The 25855-nt window shown below is 37.1% G+C and overlaps 1 pseudogene; it reads right to left on the bottom strand.

The window, feature by feature from the left end:
* Positions 1-4228: 4228 nt before the first annotated feature.
* LOC123596387 lies at positions 4229-14575 on the bottom strand (annotated as a pseudogene).
* Positions 14576-25855: the final 11280 nt, after the last annotated feature.

The following is a 25855-nucleotide window of genomic DNA, read 5'->3' as shown; positions in this document are numbered from 1 at the left end:
GGACCTTGATGGGCCAGAGTGCTTTTCCTAGAATAATTTCATTTCCCTATAAATGCCTAAAAGTTTGTTCATCCAGCATAGATTCGATGTAATCATAATTGAAGAGTGTGGTGACGAAGGAGAAGTTGAAAGGCTCTTTTCAAACTCTCCAACTTTAATAAAACAATTTTAAGCTTTGAGCACTACAGCAATCAAGAACAACTTCTCGGGCTAATTAACGAGATGCAAATAAACTCATTTCAGCTTACATAAAGGTCATTAAAGGAAAAGTTTCTAACCATCAGACATTTAAAAAGATAAAAAGCCAAAACTGGGATGCATGTGCCCTTGTATAATGTTATATTTCCTTTTCCATTGTTCTAGGCTAACAACAAAATATAAAAAGGCCCAAGTTATTGACTATGTTAATATAGAAACAGAACATTCTGTATACCTACCAAGTAGACTATACATGTGTAAGAACTTGATTCTTTCCACCAAACATATGGATATAACTTTCAAGCCCACCATCATCATCATATGGAGCAGATAGTTGAAGTAAATTTCTTGCTCATGACTCTATAATTGAAATCTTTTAAATATTCAAGCATATCAAATATGTGGCTGAGAAACTTTTAGAAGAGACTAGGTTAGAGGCTAGGGGAAAAAAAAAGTACACACACACACACACACACACACACACATACATACATATATAAGCCCTTGTGTCAAGTCAACAGCTCTTCTCCCTTGGGCTCCTCCAGGAAGAAGAAGCCCTCTGGTAGTTACCCTTACCTAGAAGAAAGCCATTTTGATATTCTGCCCACACATATTCTGCTCCTACATTCTCTTTTAGAAAAGACAAAGAACCAGAAGCCAGTCAGAAGCTTTGCTGCTGGTGCTCATAAAACATCAACACTTAACCTCTACAAAAACAAATCATTTAAAAAAGTTGTTATTAGCAAACAGATTTTTCCTTACTTCTTATTATCCAGGCTATATTCATATCCAGGCTATATTCAAATCCAGCCCATAGGAAAGTTCTGGAAATCTGCTTTCTCTTGTCCTTATTCATTCACTTTGAATCACAGGGCTAATAAATAGTGAGATCAATAGAAGCTGAGCTTAGGAATGAAAAAAGAAAAAGAAATAAAATTCTTAGATAATCAAAAAGATGAAAAATCAATCCCTGAAAAATTCAAGTTAGTAATGTAGTTAATGGTTCTGATTGAGAATAATTAGAACAAAAACTTTTCCTTATTTTAATTTTTTTTTTAATTTTTTTTTTCAACGTTTTTATTTATTTTTGGGAGAGAGACAGAGCATGAACGGGGGAGGGGCAGAGAGAGAGGGAGACACAGAATCGGAAACAGGCTCCAGGCTCTGAGCCATCAGCCCAGAGCCTGACGTGGGGCTCGAACTCACAGACCGCGAGATCGTGACCTGGCTGAAGTCGGACGCCCAACCGACTGCGCCACCCAGGCGCCCCTTCCTTATTTTAATTTTTACACTAATTTCCTCACTTAAAAACCAATAAATACTCAAGACAGAAAAAGCTGTAAAGTAAGTAAACATAGAATGAAAGAAATAAAATTTTCCCACACACTACCAAGAAATAACTATTATTAGGAGTTGGTTATTCTTTTGAGTTTTGACATATAAATAGGACTTTAAATGCATAAACATATTTCATCATATATATGTGCCATAATTTATTTAATCATTCTCAATTGTTGGACACATAGAGGGTATCCAATGTTTCACCCTTATTAATTCTGACATGAACAACCCTGGAATATAAATCTTTCTGCATATTTGTGATTTTTTTTCTCTTTAGAGTAAATTCAAAACAGTGAAATTATTGAGTTCAAAGAGTATGAGCTTTTTAAGGCTTTGAAAATATATTGCTGAATGGCCTTCCAGAAATTTTGTACCAATTTACATTCCCAAGAGCAATGCCTGTGAAAATGTCTTTCAAAATAGTACGGCTAGTCTTCTCTTTGTCTTAAAACAATAGGTTAGCTATGGGGAAAGGCATAATAAAAACTGAAACAGCATTCTGTCTAGAAATTATGTATGCCTTCTCATGCACTCAGAGAGAGTACATACGTTTATAGGGAGGACAATATTCCCCTCAAATGACTGCACCATACAAGGCAGAAAAGTATCACTGACCACACGAATCCACTTATTTCTATCTGAATGAAGCACAAGGAAATGCAATTTGGATTTATTGCATCACTAGCCTCCCGAGTTCTAAACCCTATTGTTCGCACTGTTCTGAATGACTTGAAAGATCTAACAAGGTAGAGGCATTAACAAACTCTGTGTTTACTGAATCATACACATCAAGTGTACTTAACCAACCTAGTAAAAGTAAGATTTAAAGGGGTGAAAGAACAGGTTCACCAGTCAGGGTGACATTGGACACTAATGTCCCTCAGAACAAAGTTCCTGTGTGTCGAACAGCATGAAAAAATTAGTGGGTGCCAGAATGGCAGGATTTAATGTCACAGGAGAGGAAATCTGGAGAGAATAACAAATGAGAACACCATGAAAAAAGGGGGCAGGGTAGGGAGTCAGGTCATATTAGTGCATCTTCCCAACTTTGCCAAAGTAAGAATAGGTGAGCTTTCCTTGGATGAGGTTCCTAATCCAAAATGTCCCCCAAGTTATGTTCTTCTTCCCAGGACCCCTCAGGAGGATGTTAGGGTGGAGTTGGGCTGCAGTTACCGAGGGAGAGTGGCCATTGATGCTGTGGTCCCTGTCAGTCTCCACAGAAGGTTCAACATTAACCTACAGATCCACAGCATTTATATTATCTCTCTCACTAGGTGGTCAGTGCTGCCCCTAGGCAACATCTCTGTCATTCTCTAAGTTCCAAAGCTGAAGGCACGTATCACAGATGTGTAGCTAATTGCAATGAAGGAGGACACTTCAGTACCCCTGAAGGTCAGATACCTTTGGGAGGATTCTAATACATGATTTTATTATCTAGAGCATAAATATGAATTGTCCTTACAGAATCAAAGGCATCCAAATGAGAAACAAAACACTGGGATTGGTTTGAGAGGCCCTCGTCATCAAGAGAGATACTCCAAACTGAGATTCCCTGTTCACTGACCCACGTAATGTAAAACTACACAAGAACATTTCTAAAACTTCTGGAGGTTGATTAAAACCTTTTAGTTGGATGTTTCTGAGGGACTACAAAGAATTACCACATATGTCTTAAGTTTATAAAGACCATCGTGGTCTAAAACAGAAAACAATAGAATAGCCTAATCCTGGGAGTCAGGCAATGAGTAATGAGAAGCAAGTTCCCCTTGCACCAATCTGTCTGAATCGCTCCCATTTTTCCTCTTTTTTCTCAGTCTGCTGGATCCAAAAAATCAAGGCGAATATTCTCTTTCCAGATAGAAGTCCATCCATATTCTGGAAACACTAAACCACCAGCAAAACCATACATGTGAGGAAGACAGTACCCAAACTCAGCCCAACAACTCCAATCTTAAATGAGACTCAAGTTGGGCTTAAAACTGAAGCAAATGTTTGAGGCAGTCTATGGATGGAGGATCGGCCCTTAATTGCAATCTTTCCAAAGAGGGCGATGTGCCAACACAAAATTCAGCTACACTTCAAGTATATTCTTGGAGTAAATCATCATTCAAATGTATTTAAAGGGAACAGTCACTTTAGTACAGCAAGACAATTGTTTTTTTCAGCTTACAAGTCCTATCACCCACCAAGTGAATTCTCTGTAAGACAGGATGCTGAGTCCCTTCTAAAGTGGTTCCTACAAGAGAATATTGCAAAAAAGCAAATTTTCTTCTGGCCTTTCTTTGATTAAATACTAAGGGAGTGATGTTAGCAAAACAGAATTTGTTCTAAACAATAGTGACTCTTGACTGAAATCAGATATTTCAACCTCAAAGAATAAATGTAACTCACACCACACTGGTTGTCAATCCTTGACTCTAGCGTTCAAATGTTTCTGTTGCCCTAAGAACCTGATTTCATTTTAAGAGTCTGTTGTATTGACTCTGATATTTGTCTTTAATCATCGTCATCTTGGAAAATCTTCTCCATCTTCTAGCCAAGATTCATTTAGTGAAACCCTGCTATTTCCATTCTAAAATCTACCTTTTATCATCGTAAGGGAAAATATATTCATTTTCCTGCAGTTTTCATTGTAGAGATTCCAAATTTTCTAGCGAAAGATATCTTCAAAAAAATCAAGTGGCATGTATTTCAAAAAAACAACATATTTATTTTCACACTCATAAAAATGGTATAAACTTACTACTTTATGAATTAAAACTAGAAAAAAAATCACTATTTACTAGGGTTTGTATTGCCAATAAAGTCCTCTTCAACTAAACGTGGATTTAAGCTATACTCACATAAAGCAAATCAAGTTGCGGCAAATAATATAGAATCTATTTTCATAAGCAACAATGGATTTTCAGAGTTCTTCAACAGTGCTTGAAAATAACAGTGTGCTATTTAAAGAGAGCTTGTGAAATTTCAGGAATGTCATATATTAGTAAACAATTCAGAACTACATGTGTAAAGAGGCAATTAATTTGTTGAGTTAATGAAAAACAGGTTCCCCTAGTTATTTTTGTCTGTAAGCCAATTCTGGGGTGATGGTTCCTGAATTCAGAAAAAGCACTAGCTTTTCAGAACTAGCAGTTCTGTCCCCAAGGTACGGTGTAAGTGAGGTCCCATTTCTTAATTCCTGCATCATGCTTACCTTCCAACATCTGGACAAGGGTTGTCCACTAAATGGACAACATCTGGACACAGGACAGCGCAGCCGCTGTGACAGAGGAAATAGGGAGCAACCAAGTAGAACAAAGGTGCAACAGGGCTCCAGCTTCCCTGCTCACCTTCCCTCTAAGGGCTAAATCTATCTGCGCTGGCCTAAAGCGACCTCAAAAGAAGCAGGGCAAGAAACTTCCTTTTACTTCAAGAAATTTTTTTTTCAAATTTGCAATTTATGCAAAAAGTCAGGTTTTATTTTTACTTATTCTTACATTTGGTGGGAGCTGATATCAGGAACTTATAGGCAAACAATAACTTTTGTTTTCTAAGTCTTGCTGAACAAAAATACACACAATGTAGCATTATCTTGCCACAAGCCTTGCTTTTTTACATCTCACAGAAGAATGCAATGTTACTGTTTCTTGAACAAAATGCCCAGATTACTGAGGAAACCATCTTTGGAGGAAATGTTTAATAAGCCTATTTTATTTAAATAAATCCTCCAGGAGGAAATGAGAGAATTCAGTGTCTTTACTTAGAAGAAGGCTGGGTAAGTAGTCATCTGTCAAATTTATCTGCACAGCTCACCAACACCTCCTTATTAGAAACATCAATATTTCCACATCACAATTCCCAAAAATGACTTTAAAGCCTCAAAATTCTGTGTCTCCTTTGGCTTGCTTCTCTCTCGATTCTACCCAGGCTGTATTAATGGTTCGCTTCATTCATCTCGATCTTCATAAACTTTCTTTAGAACGTTCATCAGTCTCTCGCTGTTTCAGCATCATGGGAGGGCTTTTCTTTCTCTTTGCGTTCTTTTTCAACCTAAGTCAAGGCAGTCCTATTGCATGTTTTCTGCTTTCTTTCTACTTAAGAACTGTATCTTTTTTTGATCTGCTTTCCACAGAGACGGGTTTCAAGAGATTGTTCACAATCATGGACTCATTCTTCCCATTTAGATTCTTTACCAAAGATCAAAGGACCTTTCTGTGAAATGCACCTGCACATTCTCAGCAGGGACTTGAACTGCAGTTTAGGTAAGGTAGAATTTCACAAACTTACCTGACTGATCCCATCCGTAATTACTGATTTCCACTGTATATCCCACTGTAGTGGGAGCAACCACAGCAAACTGGCTTTTCACTGTCAAAGAGTTCTGCTTTTCTCTGTGATCTCTGCTGCACGGTGTTCTCGAGTTCTGTCTCAATGCTGGATTTTTTTAATGTTTTTTTTTTTTTTTTTTTTGAGAGACAGATAGAGCATGAGCAGGGTAGGGGCAGAAAGAGAGGGAGATACTGATTCTGAAGCAGGCGCTAGGCTCCAAGCTGTCAGCACAGAGGCCAACCCAGGGCTCAAACTCATGGACCATGAGATCATGACCTGAGCCGAAGCTGGACACCTAACTGACTGAGCCACCCAGGTGCCCCTCCTTCCCAAGGTTAGCCAATTCCTAGAGACAGTAAACAACAGTATGCTTTTCAAATGCAAACCAACCACCCAGGGTCCACACCCTTAACCACTCCCTAATCATTCCCAGGGCCAGGTACCAAAACAACTCAGAGTAGTACACAAACTCCAAAGCCCACTAGAATTACTCAAACTAGCCAATCCTAAACCTGTTTCGCCTGCCTCTACTGTTTCTCTGATGAAAATGGCAAGAAAGGCTCTTGCCTACAGTTTCCTCCTTTCCCTCCATCTCCTGACTGACTCCAGTGCTTCCCCAGGTGCCCCACCACCCTATCCCCACCCCTGCCCTGGTGTGGTGGGCCCCTTCCTCTTGGGATCTGTGAGTATGAGGAACTATGTTCTCAACAGCAATCATCATTTGATCTGTTGGCCTTACCGTATTTTAATAATAAAACAGCTGTGTGTCCTTGGAAAAGGGACAGAACTTCCTCCTCCATTTTTTTATCAGTAAAAAGAGGATAAAATTTCTTTTTCACAGTGCTCTTGTAAAGATCAACTAAAATAATATGCATCCTGTACTGTGTATATAGTAAGTACTCAATACTGATGTTCCAAAATGAACAGATAAAAAATGTTAGAGATAACTCATTAAAGGCTACATAACTAGGAAGATGTAGAATCTAAATGTCACCCAGATTTTTCTGACTCCAAACCCCGTCCTTTTTTCACGTAACAGTACATTCCCCAGTCACGCATAGTCCCTCCTACTGCACTCTGAAACATCTACCATAGTAGTAAACACATACTGGATGATAGTAAGTTATGTATAAGTATATCACTAGGACAGCATGTGCTCAACAAGTTGAAAGAAGGAAAAAGAGAGGAAACAGGGGAAGGAAGGAGGGAGGGAGGGAGGGAAAAGGAAGGAATGAAGGAATGAACAGACGAAGACAGGGACGATCCTCTCTATCTCAGGAATACAGTTAAAATTATTTCTCTCCTGGTATCTTCTTTCATTCTGGGCCCCCAGTCTACCTTCAAATAAAGGTAAAACGGCTTTATCCCTAGTTATAAAAATTCCCAACCAGGAAACACACACACCCAGTTGCATAAATTTCCCTCTACCAGTCTTTTTTATGGACCCAAAACTTCTAATAACTTCTGCCAAGTTTCCTTTTCTTATATATCAACCTTCAGGATGTTTTTAAACAATTTTTTTAAGTTTATTTATTTTGGGGGGAGAGAGAGAATGAGTGGGGGAGGGGCAAAAGGTGAGAGGAAGACAGGCTCCACACTGTCAGCACAGAGCCCAATGCGGGGCACAATCTGACTAACCGTAAGATCATGACTTGACCTGAAATCAAGAGTCGGACACTCAACTGACTGAGCCACCCAGGCGCCCTTCAACCTTCAAGATGTTTTTAAAACACCACTCTCTGGAGCTATTCAAGGTCAGGTCTGAATTTCCCCTGCCTGCAAAAGCTTGTATATACTCCAATGACAATTTCTTTCCTTCTCCTGTGTCATATACCTGGGCTTCCCAACTTAAAGTGGTCCAGAGACATCAAGTAAACATTTGACAGCTTCACCACCTTCAAAGAACATTGGCAACATAGAGCTCTATTTGATTACTCTTGACCCAAAACAGCAACTAGTATTCTCAAAACCACCTATAACTTAAAGAGGGTTTTGTGGTTTGGGTGGTGTGTTGTTGTTGTTGTTGTTGTTGTTTGGGTGGTGTTTTGTTGTTGTTGTTGTTGTTGTTGTTGTTGCTGTTGTTTTACCTTTATGGCAGAAAGCCATAAAATTTTACAATCTAGGTGAACTATATTAGGCAGAGAAAAAAGAGATTACAAATGTTGGGTTTTCACCTTCTTAAACATCTCTCTTCCATTCTTCCATTCCTTTAATGGCCTCACTGCCACCAGCCTTGTCCATGTATATCTTCCCTAGTCCTCCAAGTGGGAGGCACCATGCACAGTGTAGTCTTCTTTGTTTTACTTTTTAATGGATAATTTCAACCATACCCAACCTAGCATAATAAACTTTAAGTGCATGTGACCCGCTACATTTTCATCCTTCATGCTGACATTAATTTATTTTAGAACTCTTAAGTTGAGGGGTCTAATTGTAACAAAAAGTAGAAACTTAAAAATATTGCCAATTTTTGTCTCTCAAAATGCATGCATGCATACATAAAATAATACAAAACACAGCTGACCAAAATTAAACAAAAAGGCCAAAATTCATTTTCAACAACTAAAAGCAGTTCAGATTTAGATCACAGAGTCAGACTTAGAACATCACAATTTCCTATGATTCTTGGGGAAAGTCAAATCTTGTAAGGGGCCTGGATCATTGCTAAAGTATTGGACCTAGGATTTGAATATCTCCTTTTAATTAGCAATAAAGTAATTTCTAATTTTTATTCAATTTATAGCCCATAAAATCTTGGCCTGCTAATGGAAAAAAATTTGTAGAAACAGGAATTCCCTCATACTCTTGGTCAAATCATGGTTCTTCTGATTAAACAATGTATCAAACTGGGCCAAATCCTACTAAATCTAAATTTTGCCATATTTTATATTCAGGTATGAAGCAATTTCTAAATTTTAATTCATTGCTACCGCTCTGTTCAGTTTTCTTAAAGCAATAACAACAAAAGGCAGGAAAATTTTAATATAACTTTCACTTCTGTTTATATTTTTAGCCTGTATTAGCCTTTGAGAAAACAACTTCTATAAATTCATTAATCAAAGATAAATTTTCTTTTCTGCAGCCTTTTTCTTAAAAGGCTCCAATTTTATATTATGTGCGTATCTCTACTACCATTATTGACTTCGTAACAAATAGAAACCAGAACTGCTTGAAATAGTTTTCCAGATATTCATTCACTTTACTTTTGAAAACTGAATAAAAACATTCAATTTTCTTTCAGTAGTCTTCTACATCTTATTGATCATTATGGACATAGCACACATTTCCCAATAACTGCATTCTTCTGACTCTTTGTCTTTTTTTTTTCAATGTCTATTTTTGAGAGAGAGACAGAGTGCAAGTGTGGGAAGGGCAGTGAGAGAGGGAGACACAGAATCTGAAGCAGGCTCCAGGCTCCAAGCTGCCAGCACAGAGCCCGACACAGGGTTCGAACTCATGGACCGTGAGATCATGACCTGAGCTGAAGTTGGATGCTTAACTAAGCGGCCCCCTGACTCTTTGTCTTAAAGAATCAGCTGAAGAAAATAATCTTAGAGAATGTAATATGTTACACATAGATTTTCAAATGAACACCAATCAGAGCATGTTATATAGTCTATACAATAAGATCTTTGGAAGGATGATGTCAGCAAAAATAGCACAGTAAAGCATAAAATAATGTAGCACAGTAGCATAAAATTCTCTCCCTCATAAAAGTAACAATAAAAAAATAGCAAAAATTGTCAGAATCAACTTTTTTGGAATTCTGGAAATTAACCAAAGGTCTACAGCAATCCAGGGTGCATTTTATTCAAGAAAAAATGCTGAATTTTAGTTAAAAAAAAAAGAATATCCTTTGAAGCATTTTCTCCTGTCCTATTCTGATCTTCCTCTCTGTAGCTCTGAGAGAGCTTTAAAAACCAAAGCCTGCAATCATGGTGAAAACCGACAACCTGCAATCACAGCACAGACCAATAGCCTGATAGCCACCAGAGGGGGAAAACGAGAGTGGAACTCCTTTAAAGCCTCATTTCCCGAGCATTGTCATTATTTGCCCTGTCTCATGGTTCCATGGAAATCTCCACACTCAAGGTTGTGTTTTTTTCCCTGACTCAGAGCTAACTCAGTGTACAAACTTTTTCCCTAGGAGTTTCTGTCAAAAACAATTAGAGAGAATTAATTAACTTTATGGCTGTATGAAGCAATGGATAACAGTTTTAATAAACAAAATGAAATGCTGCGATACAAGATGCCCATAGGGGCACTGAAAATCTCCCAACATACTTCTGAGAATCTAGAAGCCCACACAATGCATAGGCCTATGTATATATCCAACACTGTAACATGCTCAGGAAAGATCTGAGAAGGTCCTAAAGCCTAGAGCCTGCTTCAGATTCTGTGTCTCTCTCTTTGCCCATCCCCTGCTCATGCTCTCTCTCTCAAAAATAAATTAAAAAAAAAACAAAAACAAAAAACAAAACAAAAAAAAGATTCTCTCTCTCCTTCTGTCCCTCTCCCCTATTCACTCTTTCTCTAAAAAAAAAAAATTCTGTCTAATCATTAGCTATTAAGGTAACCAAATAAAGACTTTCGTGACCATACATGACAAAAAATACAGACTTTATAGAATTAGTTCAGAAAAGACACTAAGAAAATAAACAACCATGGGGAAGGAGGAGAATCTGATTCCTAGAGTAACCATATTATATATTTAAAATATAGTTTTCAGGGCACCTGGCTGGCTTAGTACAGCATGTGACTCATAATCTGTTTTGAGTTCAAGCTCCACATTCGGTATAGAGATTACGTTAAAATAAAATCTTGGAGTGCCTGAGAGGCTCAGTCAGTTAAGCAGCGGACTCTTGACTTCATCTCAGGTCATGATCTCAAGGTTCCTGAGATCAGGGCCCACACTGACAGTGCACAGAGCCTGCTTCTGATTCTCTCTCTCCCTCACTCTCTGCTCCTTCCTCATTCATGCTCACTCTCTGTCAAAATAAATACGTAAACTTAAATTTTTTAATAAAAAATTAAAAAATTTAAAAATTAAAAAAAATTAAATCTTAACAAATGTACAGTTTCCAAAAAAAATTACTAGATGAGAAAAGAAACAAGAAAATAGGGCCTATACACAGGAAAGGAAGCAATCAACAAAAATATTGTCCCCAAGGAAGACCAGACACTGGACTTACTACACAATGACTTTTAGGAAGTTATTTGAATTATGTTCAAACAAGTAAAGAAAAATATGCTTGAAGAACAAAGGAAAGCAAAAGAATGATGTCACCAAACACAAAGTAGAACTAAAAAGAAAGAAATTATTTTAAACATACACCCACACAAATTCTAGAGTTAAGGATATAATAATTGGGGCACCTGAGTGGCTTAGTGGGTTAAGCGCCTGACTCTTGGTTTGGCTCAGGTCATGATCTCACAGTTCATGAGATCAAGCACCATGTCAGGCTCTGTGCTGACAGTGCAGAGCCTACTTGGAATTCTCTCTCTCTGTCTCTCTCTGCTTCTCCTTCTATTAAAATAAATAAATTTTTAAAAAAAGGATACAATAATTGAAATGAAATATTTCCTAATGAGACTCAGCAGCAAATTTGACCAAGGGGGAAGAAAAAAATCAGCAAACTTGAATATAGTTGGTTGAGATTATTCAGTATGAGGAACAGGAATAAAAATAATAAAAAATAAAAATAAATAAAAGAGGAAAAATGAACAGAACCTCAGAAGCTTAGGAGACAATATCAAGTATATCAACATATACATATCAGGAAACCAATAAGGAAAGGAGAAAAAGAAAGGGGAGGAAAGATTATTTGAAAAAATAATGGTAAAAATCTCATAAACATGATTAAAAATCTACTCTCACAAGAAGCTCAATGACATCCAAGCAGGATAAACTCAAAGAAAGCCACACCTACACATATCACAATCAACTTGTTGAAAGAGATAAAGAAAGAGAAAATCTTGAAAAGAGCAAGAGCAAAATTGCTAATCACATACAAACAATACCAGTAATATTCGCAGCCAATTATCAGAAACCATGAAGACCAGAAGACAATGGGAATGACATATTAAAAGTGCTCAAAGAAACAGGGCACCTGGGTGGCTCAGTTGGTTACGTGTCTGACTTCAGCTCAGGTCATTATCTCCTGGTCTGTGAGTTGGAGCCCCACTTCAGGCACTGTACTGACAGCTCAGAGCCTGGAGCCTGATTCAGATTCTGTGTCTCCCTCTCTCTCTAACCCTTGCACTCTGTTCCTCTCTCTCTCTCTCAAAAATAAACATTAAAAAAAAATTTTTTTTAAGTGCTCAAAGAAAGACTGCCAACCAAGAAATCTACACCCAGCAAAACTATCCTTCAAAACTAAAGGAGATATTATACATTTCCACGTGAAGAAAAGCTGAAAGAATTCATTACTTGCAGAGTGCCTGGGTGGCTCAGTCGGTTGGGTGTGTGACTTCAGCTCAGGTCATGATCTCACAACTCATGGGTTCGAGCCCTGCATTGGGCTCTGTGCCGACAGCTCAGAGCCTGGGGCCTGACTCAGATTCTGTGTCTCCCTCTCTCTCTGCCCCTCCCCTGCTCGTGCTCTGTCTCTCTCTGTCTCTCAGAAGTAAACATTAAAAAAAATTAAAAAAAAAAAGAATTCATTACTTGCAAATACTAGAGTCCTTCAAGCTGAAATTAAAAGACATGAGAGAGTAACTCAAATCCACATGAAGAAAGAAAGAATACTGGTAAAGGTAATTACATAGATAAATATAAAAGTACAATCTTTTTGTTTTTAGTTTTCCTAATGTATGATTTAAAAGAAAACTGCATAAAGTAACAATTGTAAATCTGTGTTGAGAGGCACACAGTGTAAAAAGATGTAATCTGGATAAAAATAGTAGTACAAATAAGGGGAAGGGGTCACAATTAGACAGCAACAAAAAAAAATTGTGACATGCTACTGTAATTAAGTTAGTATTGATCCAAACTAGATTGTTACATGTGTTAATTGTAATTCTCAGGGCAATACCAAAGGAACTAACTCAAAAGAATAGTAAAATAAATGAAAAGAGAATTAAAATGGTACACTAGAAGACCCCTATTTAACCAAAAAACAATAAAGGAAGAATAAAGGAATAAAAAAAAATGCATAAAACATGTAGAAAACAAATTGCAAACTAGCAGAAATAAATCCTACCTTACCAGTCCATACAATGAAATGTTATTAGCCATAAAAAGGAATGAAGTACTGATTCAGATACAACATGGATGAATCTTGAAAATATTATGCCAAGTGAAAGAAGCCTCAAGAGGTCACCTATTTTTATTTCATTTATATGAAATACCCAGGATAGCCAAATTCATACAAACAGAAAATAGAGTGGTGCTATGATCTGAATCCCTCCCAAAACTCATATATTGAAATCCAAACCCCAAGGTGATGGTATTAGGAAGTAGGAAGTGGGACCTTTAGGAGCTAATTAGGTCATAAGGGCAGAGACCTCATGAATGGGATTAGTGCTCTTATAAAAGTGACCACACAAAGCTATCCAACCCCTTCTTCCATGTAAGGATACAATAAGAAGTCTGAGATGTTTGCAAACTTAGGAGGGTCCTCACCCAAGCGTGCTGGCACTCTCCCTGATCTAGGACATCTAGATCCTTAGAATCAGGGACTATTTTATTATCCCCCAAAGCACCTATCTCAGAATGCAAACAATGAACATTGAATAAAAGACAATTGAAGAGTAGTGCTAATAGCAGGGCATGGCCTGCATCAAATCTTAAAACAGAAAAGTTGGAAACTCAGACTTGATCAATATTTCTCCAGCCTTTTTTTGTTTTGTTTTTAGAGACCATTCACTAATTTGAATGACATCTCTCAATTCTATAGGCAGAAAAACCTTTGGTGTAAAGATACCAACCATAAACTTCATTTTCATGAGTACCCATCATTTTTTTTTTCTTTACTCCATTTCCTGTCATCATACTGGGAAAAAGCAATGTCCATGTAGTTAACGCATCCCAACACTCTAGCCTCTGTTTTTATTAACATCCTCAATTCCAATAACTTCTCAATAGCACTCCTCATGAGTCACCATCCACATATAGGCAACACTCTTGAAACTTGTTTTCACCTAACACTGCCCCATGACAAAAATATATGAATTGCAAACATCTCTCCCCCCCCACCATAATCTCCTAGTTTTCATGTTTTCTTCCTCTGCCCTCTCACTTTACTTGTTCACCTATCTCAAAATACTCAAAATACCCCAAAATACTTCTATCTTTTCTTCCATTCTATTAATCACTTATTTAGCCTAAAAAGGATACCACTATGGATAAAGTGTAATGAGAAGATAGGAGAGAGGTAGGAAATAGGGTTTGGAAAGTCAGGGAGAGATCCAATTGCATAGGGCTTTTTGGACCTGGAAAGCGGTTGGGATTTTATGCTACTGAAATATTTTATTATATTCAAATTTTATGAAAAGCCATTTAAACAGAAAAATTACAAGTTGATTTATAATTTTAAAAGCTTCCTTAGTTCTTGTAGGAGAAGAGTGTAAACAAGGAGGTCAATAAAGAGGATAGTATAGAAATCTGGGTAGAAGATGACAGCATTTTGGACTTAAGTGATTCTAGAAAAAAAATGAAGAAAAATCAATATATTTAATATATAATAATAAACAGGATATAATAAACAGGATGCATTAGATGTGTAGGATGACAGAAAAGAAAATATCATTTTTTTCTTTTTTTCTAAAGCCATTTTCTTTAAGTTTATTTATTTTTAGAGAGAGAGTGCATGCACAAGCAGAGGAGGGGCAGAAAGAGAGAGGAGAGAGAATCCCACGCAGGCTCCATGCTGTCAGCACAGACCCCAACAGAGAACTTGATGCTGTGAACCACAAGACCATGACCTGAGCCAAAACCAACAGTCAGATGCTCAACTGACTGAGCCACCCAGGTGTCCCAGAAAAGAATGTATCCTTAATGATACCTTGGGTTTTGGCTTCTTCTTGGTGAATTGGCTTTTTTATCATTATATAATATCCTTTTCTGTCTCTAATATTTTTCTTTGTTCTAAAGTCAAATTTACTTGATATTAATGCAGCCATTTGGCTTTCCTTTGATAAATGCTTGCATGATATGTTTTTTTTTTCTATCTTTTTACTTTCCATCTGCATATATGGTTATAATTGAATTTCTAATAGAATATAGTTGGGTCATGTTTGTTAATCCAATCAGTCAATCCTTTTCATTTAATTGACATATTAGGCCATTTATACTTAATATAATTATTGCTAGGGCTTAAATCTGTCACTTAAATATTTCTTCTCTGTTTATTTTCTCTGTTTTTTTTTTCTCTCCATTTTCTTGTTTCTACTTTCCTGTCTACTACTTAAACATTTTTTAAGAATCCATTTTGAATTACCTATACTTTTTAAAATATCTCTTTGTACAGTTTTTTTTAGTGGTTGCTCTATTACATTATCTTTTTTTTTGAATTTTTTTAATGTTTCTTTATTTGGTGGGGGAAGGGAAGGGGCAGAGAGAGAGGGAGACACAGAGTCCAAAGCAGGCTCCAGGCTCTGAACTGTCAGCACAGAGCCCGACTCAGGGCTCAAACTCATGAGCTGTGAGATCATGACCTGAGCCAAGTCAGATACTTCACTGGCTGAGCCACCCAGGTGCCCCACTATTATATTATCTATCTAGCTATGTAATTATCCAGCTATGTAATTATCCAGAGATATTATCTAGATATTACATTAATTATGTATGCATGTATGTTATTTTGTATACATATTTATAATACATAAAATTACAATCCATAGATATCATCACTTCTTTGTCTGAAGTATAGATGCCTTACCTTCCATTATGTCCCTTTACTCTTCTCCATTTACAAAATAATTATCCTAAGTAATTCTTCTACATTCATTTAGAACCACATGGGTGTCATAATTTTTGTTTTAACCACCATACATAATTTAGAAAATTTAACAACAGAAGGAAAGTCTATTTTATTTACTCATATTTTAACTGTGTTCTTACTTCCTGACTTTCTAAGGTTCATTCTTTTATCATATTGTTTCTGTTCAGAGAACTTCCATTTTAAGATAGTTATGCTGATGACAAATTCTTAGTTTTCCTTCATCTGAGAATGTCTTGATTTCCCCTTCATTCCTGAAAAAAAGAATTCTGGGTTGGCAGTTCTTTCTTTCAGCATCTGATAATATGGAATCCATATTACTTACTTTTGGAATCCATTGTTTCTAGTCAAAATCCAGAATCGTTTGAAATTTTTCTCTGGTGCTTCAAACTGCTTTCTTTTTAGTATTCAGAATTTTAATATGATGTAACTTGTCATAGATTTGTTTAGGTTTATCCTGTTTGGGATCATTCAGCTTCTCAAATCTGTAGATTTATGCCACTCAACAAATTTGGGAAGTCTTCAGCTATTATTATCATCATCATCATCATCATCATCATTATTATTATTATTATTATCCATTAGTCTTTGAATATTTTTTTAACTCCACCCTCTTTTTCCTTTCCTTCTGGGACTCTGGTGACAGAAATCTTTTCTTTTAGTCACACAGGTCCCTAAGGCTCTGGTCCTTTTTGTGTTTTATTTTTTTCCTAGTCCCTTTTTTAAAGTGTACTTTCTGGGGGCACCTGGGTGGCTCAGTCAGTTAAGCATCTGACTCTTGATCTCAGCTCAGGTCTTAATCTCAGGGTCATGAGTTCAGGCCCCATGCTGGGCTCCATGCTGGGGTGAAGCCTACTTAAAATAATAAAAATAAAAAACAAAGTGTACCTTCTGTACGGACCCAATGCCAAGAGGAATCTCCTTGGTTAGAACTTCCTCCCATGGGGAGGGAGAGGGGAACAGGAAGAACCTAGTAGACTTTGCCACCAAGGACCCCTTCAGTCCTAGACACAACTACTGCTGAAGACATGTACATTGACCATCAAGGACCTCTTCAGTTTTGAACCTCTGTCATTCTCAACTGTCAGAGCTACATGGAGACTTCACCTCTCACAATGGAACCAGAGACTCTACACTCTATCTGGACAGCATGCTTGCAGCAACTCCTAATTTTTCCCACCAAAGCCATTCCAAAAGGGCTGGAAGAGGTGACTGCACCCTCAAATCATATATTAACACAAGGTCACCAGAAACATGGAAAAGCAAGGAAATATGATACCACCAAAGAGACACAATAATTTTCCAATAACTTACTCCAAAGAAATGGAGATCTACAAGTTACTTGAAAAAGAATTTCCAGATAGTTATCATAAGGAACTCAGTAAGATTTAAGAGAACATAGACAACTCAACAAACTCAAGAACATAAGACATGAACAAGATGAGACATTCAACAAAGAAATAAATAAGAAATCATAAAAATAAACCAAACAAAAATTATGAAGCTGAAGAATAAAATGAAAAATGTGATATAGAATGTCTTATTCTGTTTGGACAACTATAACAAAACATTACAGACTGGATAGCTTATTAATAACAGTAATTTATTTCTCACATATCTGGAGGCTGAAAGTCCAAGATTATAGTGCCAACATAGTTGGTTCTAGAGAAGGCCTTCTTTCCAGACTGCTGACTTCTTGCTGTGTCCTCACATGGTGGAAGGGGCAAGGTAGCTCTCTGGACCCTCTTTTATAAGGGCATTAATTCCATCCATAATGGTTTCACCCTCATGGCCTACTACTTACCTTTTTAAGATCCTACCTCATAATATCATTACATTGGGTACTAAGATTTCAACATATGAATGGGGGGTGGATGCCAAACACCCGGACCATAGCAAAGAGCTTCAACAGTAACTTGATCAAGCAGGATAAAGAAAACAGGGAATAAGCTCCTTGACATTGGTCTTGGCAGTGATTTCTTAAAAATGACATCAAAAGCAAAGGCAACAATAGCCTGGGTGGCTCAGCTGGTTGAGCGTCTGACTTCAGCTCAGGTCATGATCTCATCATTCGTGAGTTCAAGCCCCGCATCAGGCTCTGTGCTGACAACTCAGAGCCTGGAGCATGCTTCTGATTCTGTGTCTCACTCTCTCTCTCTGCCCCTCCCCTGCTCAGGCTCTGTCTCTCCCTCTCTAAAAACTAAATAAACATTAAAACAAATTTTTAATTAAAAAAATCAAAAATGAAAACAGGATCTCAAGGAGATATTTCTACCTCCTTGCTCATTGCAACATTATTCATGATAGCTAATATACAGAAACAAACTAAATACCCATCAATGAATAAATGGATAAAGAATTCATGGTACACACACACACACACACACTGAATGTTATTCCTCCTAAAAAAGAAGGAAAGTCTGCAATTTACAACAATGTGGATGAATTTAGAGGGTATTACTAAGTGAAATAAGCCAAACACAGAAAAACAAATATTGCATGGTATCACTTATGTGGAAGTTTTAAAAGTCAAACTTAGAGAACAGTTAAATAGTGGTTGCCAGGGGCTGGGGGCAAGAGAGGGAAAGAGATATTGGTCAAAGGGTATAACCTTTCAGTTATAAGAGAAATAAGTTCTAGAAATCCAATGTACATCATGGCAGCACAGCTAATAATAATGTATTCTACACTTGAAATTTACTGAGCGTACATCTTACTTGTTCTTACCACACACACACACACACACACACACACACACACACACAGTTAACTATGTAAGATGATAAATACGTTAATCAACCTATTGTGGTAATGATTACACGACATACTTATATCAAAACACCACACTACATTGCACACCTTAAATATATTCAATTTTTAATTGTCAATCATATCTCAATAAAGCTGGGAAAATTAAGTTTCATTTTTCTCTGTTGTTTACATTGGGCCATTTCTCTTTTTCTTCTAGTTTACAGATTCTTTCCTCTGTCCCATCCATTCTGCTGTTGAATCCATCCACTGAACTTTTTATTTTGGTTATTGTATTTTTCAGCTCTAAATTTCCCTTTGATTCTCCTTTATATCTTATATTTCTTTGCTGAGACATTCTAGTTCTTTACTGAGGCTTTTCACTTTTTCACTGGTTTCAAGAATGTTCATAATTGCTTGTTTTAGCATTTTTATTGTAGCTGCTTTAAAATCTTTGTTAGATAATCTAACATTCTGTCATCTTGGTGTTGACATCTATTGATTGTCTTTTTCATTCAGTTTGAGAACTTCCTAGTTCTTGGTATGATGGGTGATTTTGAATTAAGAACTTAAACATTTTCCTACTGTGTTATAAAATTTTGTATATATATATTTTTATTTATCTATTTATTTTTTGAGAGAGACAGAGCCAAAGTGCAAGCAGGGAAGGAGCAAAGAGAGAGAGGAAGACACAGAATCTGAAGCAGGCTCCAGGCTCCAAGCTGTCAACACAGAGCCCGATGCAGGGCTCAAACCACAAACCCGTGAGATCATGATTCAAGTCAGACGGACACTTAACCAACTGAGCCCCCAGGTGCCCCTAGAACTGTATTTTATTAAATCTTCTGTTTTAGGTAATTTTTTTTCCTCTAAAACTTCTCAGGAAGGTCAAGGGAAAGTTGGCACTGCTGCATTTCTGCCAGGTGGAGGCAGAAGTCTAAGTTTCCACTTAGCCTCAACTGACACCTGCAGTGGGGAGAGTCTCCTCATCACCAGCTGCTAGGGTGGGAGCTCCAGCTCTCTGTGCGGTCTCCACTGACACCACGGGGCTTTATCATAAGTCTGACAGGATAAAAGTCCCTACTTCTCTGACATCACTCCGGTGGGATTGATGGGCTACCTTGTTCTAGCCTTGTCAAGATGAAACTCTAAGCTCCCCCCATTCCACCTTTGCTGGTGTGGGCGGCAGGGAACCATAGTTTTTGTATGGTGTTGGACTGGAATAGAGAGCAGTTAATGTCTACAAGTTGTCTGATTTCATAGACGACCCCTTTCCTGGACTTTTGGATAGAAAGATACTGCTTTTATGGGACTCTGTCTGCATTCAGTAGCATTTCTAGGTTGCTGGCTTTTCAGACCCAATTCTCAATTCCCAAGTTCCCAAGTAAGTCTGCCTTTTGCTCTCCATCTTTCAGTGGCTTTTAATGTTTGTTTTATATATAAGGTCCAAGATTTTTAGCTGTACTTACCAGGAGGAATAGGGAAAAGCACGTCCAGAAGTAGAACTTTATTTTAACTTTATTTTAAATATTAGAGATACGGTTTTTATCTACAATGTCCTTGGGAATACTACTCTACTCATTATTCTCTTTTTTTCTCTTACAGTAGTTTGTGTAGGACTTCACCACAGTCATTTTGTGTTGTTCATGTTTAAGCACAATAAGTATTCCTGAGCTCCCAGGGGGAGCCCCCTCATTAGGGGAGTAGGGTGAACCAAAAAAGCTTTCTTAGTTTTGTGGTTACAGGGCCCACAGTTCTATCATTAAGACTGATAATTCGACATATGCCCACAGTACTTTCTGAAATCTGCTTTCCTTTCTCTCTTCCTACTCTCATCGGAGTCTTTTTCTTTGTCTTTAGTATCAGTTTGATCACTCATCAGAATCTTTTTTCCTTTGTCTTTAGTGTCAGTTTGATTCTACTTCCTACAGCACCTTTTCAACAGGGTTTTGTTCTGGAAAGGAACTTTGACAGGTTTCAAGCCTTCACAGGCTGACAGCAATGTCAAGTCTTTGTGTCTCCCTAATCTCACACACACATTGGGATTTACAAAGCCCAAACTCCCAGTTTGAGCTGGTTTTCCCAGATTGCCTGAGTTCCCTACCACTTGTGAGGGGAGCCCCTTTCTTTCAAGGGTGAGCATTTGTTATTGATTTCAAAAGTTCCTAGCTCTCAGTTTCCTTCTGCACTTTTAAGCATAGCCTGTTTTGCCATATTTTGGAGTTTGGGGCTCTCTGGTCATCTAGTTTTGTTGAAAATGTTGCCTGTGGGATTTTGGTCTTATTATCTTAGTTTCTACATCTGTTTTGTGCGAATATTCATGCCGATTCAAAAACTGTTGAATTGCCACATGGCCATTGAATTGTCACCATTGCCACATGGCCTTCCCTCAAAATCCTCCTTTAAAATGGATAAACTCCCTCCTCTATAACATCATGTTTCAAAGTTTCATTTGCCTTCAAATTCTACTGAATTCATTCTTGCCAAAATCACCTGTTACATTCTTACAATTAAACCTGCTTTCCTGTTTTTTCTCTGACCACTCCAAATAATTTATTTGATTTTTAGCCAAACAGTAGCATTCAATTCCTTGAGTGTGTGTGTGTGTGTGTGTATACGTACATGTATATATATATACACATATATGTATATATGTACATATATATGTATATGTATATATATATGTATATATGTGTGTATATATACATGTATATATGTATATATATACATGTACGTATACACACACATGTATATATATGTACACACACACACACACACACACATATATATCAGGACCTCGGCACATGCTGGTATTTCTAGCTAGATGCACTTTCCTTTCCCCTCCCCACATTCCTCCACTCTCAGATTTCAACATTCACCAATTCCTCAAAACTGGGTTGTGTCTCATATACATTTCTTACTTTGTGCTCAAGCTTGTAGTAGTTCTTAGAATGCTGTATCATAACTGTCCATTTATTGTTACAGAAACTGGTCTGGATCACCCGGCAGAAGAACCAAGCAGCACTGGGAGATCTTGGAAGGCAGGTTTATTTTACACCGGTGGGCTCAGAGGAGATCATTCTCCAGAGGTCTGAGTCCCAGTCATAAGCAGAGGGGACAATTTATAGTCTGTTACTTCGCATTCCTCATTAGTAGTAATTTGGTGCCAGCAGCAAGCAGGGTGGGAAGAAGAACCCAGAAGGGGAGTCTTCAGGCAGGGACTGCGATTCCCCTATCAGTCCTGTCGGCCATCTTACAACAGATTTTTCCTTATTGTTACCTCTCAATCCTCACTATAAATAATTTCTTTCGGAGTAGGTGCAATGTTTTCTTCACCTCCACAACCTTAGTCATAGTGTAATCCCTAGTACATTCCTCCAGTAAGTATTGAATGAGTTGATGAAAAAAAAAAAGAGTCCTTTTATCAACCTAGTCTTTTCAGCATAAATATGTTTACAAATAATCTTATTCTTATTAATAAATGTATTATTTTACTGAACATACAGGAAGTCATCCATACTGCAACAAATTTACAGAAGTACCAAGAAGTAAAATTAAAATCACCTGTGCTATAATAATCCCAATATTCAATGATAACTGCTGTTAAAATCTTTAATTTATATCCTTCCAGTCTTTTTTTTTCCTCTGTGTTTATACCTATATGTGAGAATAATCTTGCAAATAGTCACTTTTGAAGTTTTATACATGAGGAAGCTTAAAATGAAACTGTTTCAAATGTGAGGCAACATGATGTAGATGTTGTAGAGGCTCTCAAGCCCAGAGTGCCTTAGTTCCAACACTGTCTACCACTTACAAGCTATGTAAACATGGACTGGTTACAGCACTTCTCTGGGCCTCTCAGTTCAGTAGTAAAATGGGCTTAATGACATTATCTGTCTCATGGAATTGCAATCAGGGCTAAATGAAGTAATATTTGTGACGTATTTAAAAGAGCCCCCTGCACGAAAGTTTGCAGCTAAAGACATAAAATAAATAATCGTGATTCTCTGCATGCTTCCCATCATAACATCCTGAAAAATAACATTATGCAGAGAAATTCTCAGCCAGACTGGAAAGGAAAATAAGAGAAAAAGAAAATACTTCTTCTTCTGGAAGAAAGAGGAAGTCATGAAAGGAATAGAGCAAGGAGGTCAAATTCCAAACCTCCATGGGATATGGGAAATGAACTACAGAGACACTCAAATAAATACCAAAGAGTAACAACATCAAAGCTACTGCCCACTCTTCCAGGTGTTGTCTAGGGGAGGCTGCAAACTCTCTCAGAAGTCCTGCCTTCAGCCTAGGACCACATCCAATATGGTGCAACAGCAGTAGTGCGGCACCATCAGAGGGAAGTGGATAGATAAATCTCTTTGCTGTTGTATGTGGTATGAAGGAAATGCAGATATTCTTTAACACTCCTACCCAAGGTGGAAGACCGGTGCCACAGAAAAGACCCAGAATCAGGAAATAGATATTTCCAAGGGCCAGGACTTCAAAACAGAGGCAAAGGACAGTTTATGACCAACAGTAACAGACAGGTCACAGGCCTGATGACCAGGCAGGACCAAGTACACCAGCAACAGGTTCATCAGAAGAAGCCAATGCCAAAGAAAAATGGCATAACATCACTCAACAATAGGGTAAAAGTGACTGAAAGGACCACCCAGAGACCCCTGCAAACACACCCAAGCCTACCCTCTCTAGCCAAAAAGTCTTATCTGTGGAGATACACCTAGAGGCCAGATACATTGAGGAGAAGGGGGAAGGGCAAGAACTGTGGTAAGTTAAAGATTTGCACAAATAAGACTGTCTTTAAAATAAAAAACCTCTCTGAAGCACCTGGGTAGCTCAGTCGGTTGAACAGTTGAGTGTCCCACTCTTGATTTCAGCTCAGGTCATGACCTCTTGGTTCAAGAGATTGAGCCCCCCACTGGGCTCTATGCTGACAGTGTGGAGCCTGCTTGGGATTCTCTCTCTCTCCTTCTTTCTCTACCCATCCCCTACTCACATGTGCTCCTTCTGTCTCTCAAAAAATAAATAAATAAACAATAAATGTTTTTTTTAAAGCCTCTTTTTAACCTGAAGAAAATAAATCACACTTAATAGGCCAATCAAGTAAGACACATGCACACTGCTACACTGAGCCTAACTAGATGAAGGGGCCAGGAGCAATATGAAATTAGTTAAGAGTAGTTGAGAGAAAATGAAGAAGCTATATTTCTTTGTACTATTCAGAAATGACATATTAAATTACCAACTATTCCACATAGTTGTTTTTTTTTTAATTTTGGGATCATATTTTGCATATAATGTGCTACCTTAAGAGCATGTGGGGAAAAAAAAACTTTTTTCCATTACATTTTTCCAAAATGTATTTTATACCCAATAAAAATTCACAGAATGAGCATAATTTATTTCACTTATCTTCTACAATTGGACATTTAAGTTGCATGCAGTTTTTCCCTGTCCTAATTAATGATTCAATGATTATTTATATCTCTATTTCTTTGTAATATATTCTTCATTGTGGAATTCCTGAATTGAGGCAACACACAGTTTGTTATCTTTTAATACTTATTACCAAGTTGTCCTCTAAATAAAGTTCAAGCTCCTTAGTAAAAAAAAAAAAAATCTATTATAATTTGGTTTCTGTTTCCCTGTGCAGCTGAAATTCTCTCTATCCCCATCTACCCCAAACCATACACTTCAGCTAGTCTCTATTCTCTATTACTATTTGGACCTTATACTTGGAATTTCTTCTTACTGAAACACTTTCCCTCATTCCTTCAACTTCTCTTTTGCCTGGCTGAATTCTCCTCTTTGCTTAAGTATTAGCCTTCACCTCATCTCCTCCCCCTCTCTCAACCTCTGCTTGCACCTCACACACAACTATATTGAGTCCTTTCCAAATGATAATTTGATCTCCTTAGTAAATTAATAAACCTTCCCAACTGAGTAAGTAGTCTTCTTGTCAGAGTAATAATACAGCAATAAAGACAGAATTAGATTAGTAGCTACTAATCTAACTTAGTAGCTACTAATCTAACTTTGTAGCTACTAAGTTCCAGGTACTATGCTATCCACTAGAGGTATAAGTATAAGACACGGTCAAAGGAATACAAATGTCCAATAAACGGCTGATTAAAATTCAACCTAATCAAAGGTCAAGTAAATAGCAATTATAGTGCAATACCATTTTTCTCCTATAAAGCCTCCATTTTTTTTAAATTGATGATATCCTGCAATGAAAAAAATGTAGGAAAAGAGGTACCCTCATACCTAGTTGGAAATAATGGACATTGTTATAGCTTTATGGAGGGTAATTATAAAAAAAAATTCTACTGATGTAATTTTAGTGTATATATTGAATCAGAAAACAGACTTAAATGTATGAAGCTTTTCATGAATGTTTAGTAAAATTTACTATATATGTATAAAGTAAAAGATTGAAACCCATAATGTTAACATGGGGTGGGGTTGGAGTGAAGGAGATTATTTTTCAATTTGAATCTTCTCAAATGTTCTAAGTTCCCTACAACAAACATCTATAATATTTTGTCAAGAGGAAAAAAAGTATTTACAAAAACCATACTCTATTACCTTCAATCAGCCTCTTTCAAGTTAAGAAAGCCAGTTTTCTGGAAGGCCTCTCAATGAAAAGGTAATCTAGGTTCTAAGCCTACAAACTGAGAAATTAGATCCTGATATTTAGAATTCAACCAAGATGCAACTACACCGTATGTTCAAGCCTGAAACAGGCACTAACATACCCCTCATATCATTAGTTTATTCATCACTTGACATTTAACTACATATAACAGACCATCCAGATTATTTTATAAAAATGTTAATTTAGACATGGTAATTTCTAGGATGTCACACTGTCAATATTTCTTGCTTCAGGAAAATGCTGTATATCTGTGCCTTTCATTTCTTGACAGAAAACAAAGACTTCATGAGGAGTAAGAACTGCTTAGTCACAGATTATTTAATTTCCTTTCTTACTAAAGCTTATGAGTATTTTTCAAAGACTAAATAAACTGTTTTCCAGTTTATCTTTATTCTCATGCTTATTTGGCTTCTTCAAAGAATTCTGATAGAAATTACTCTGCAGATAACTTCAGTTGTAAAGACAGATTTTTTTCATATAGAAATTACTCTGCAGATAATTTCAGTTGTAAAGACAGATTTTTTTCATATACCTTTATTTTGATCAAATCTCTTAGGAGATGTTGGTGTGGGAGGAGGTCTTCTTAAATGTTTTTGAATTCATTATGTGAAATGAAACCATCTGTAACCTTTTCGAAGCAAAA

Source organism: Leopardus geoffroyi, chromosome B1 (genome assembly GCF_018350155.1).
Source record: "Leopardus geoffroyi isolate Oge1 chromosome B1, O.geoffroyi_Oge1_pat1.0, whole genome shotgun sequence".
NCBI lineage: Eukaryota > Metazoa > Chordata > Mammalia > Carnivora > Felidae > Leopardus > Leopardus geoffroyi.
Note: the sequence above shows the minus strand (reverse complement) of the source record. Positions and strands in the feature narration are given on the sequence as shown.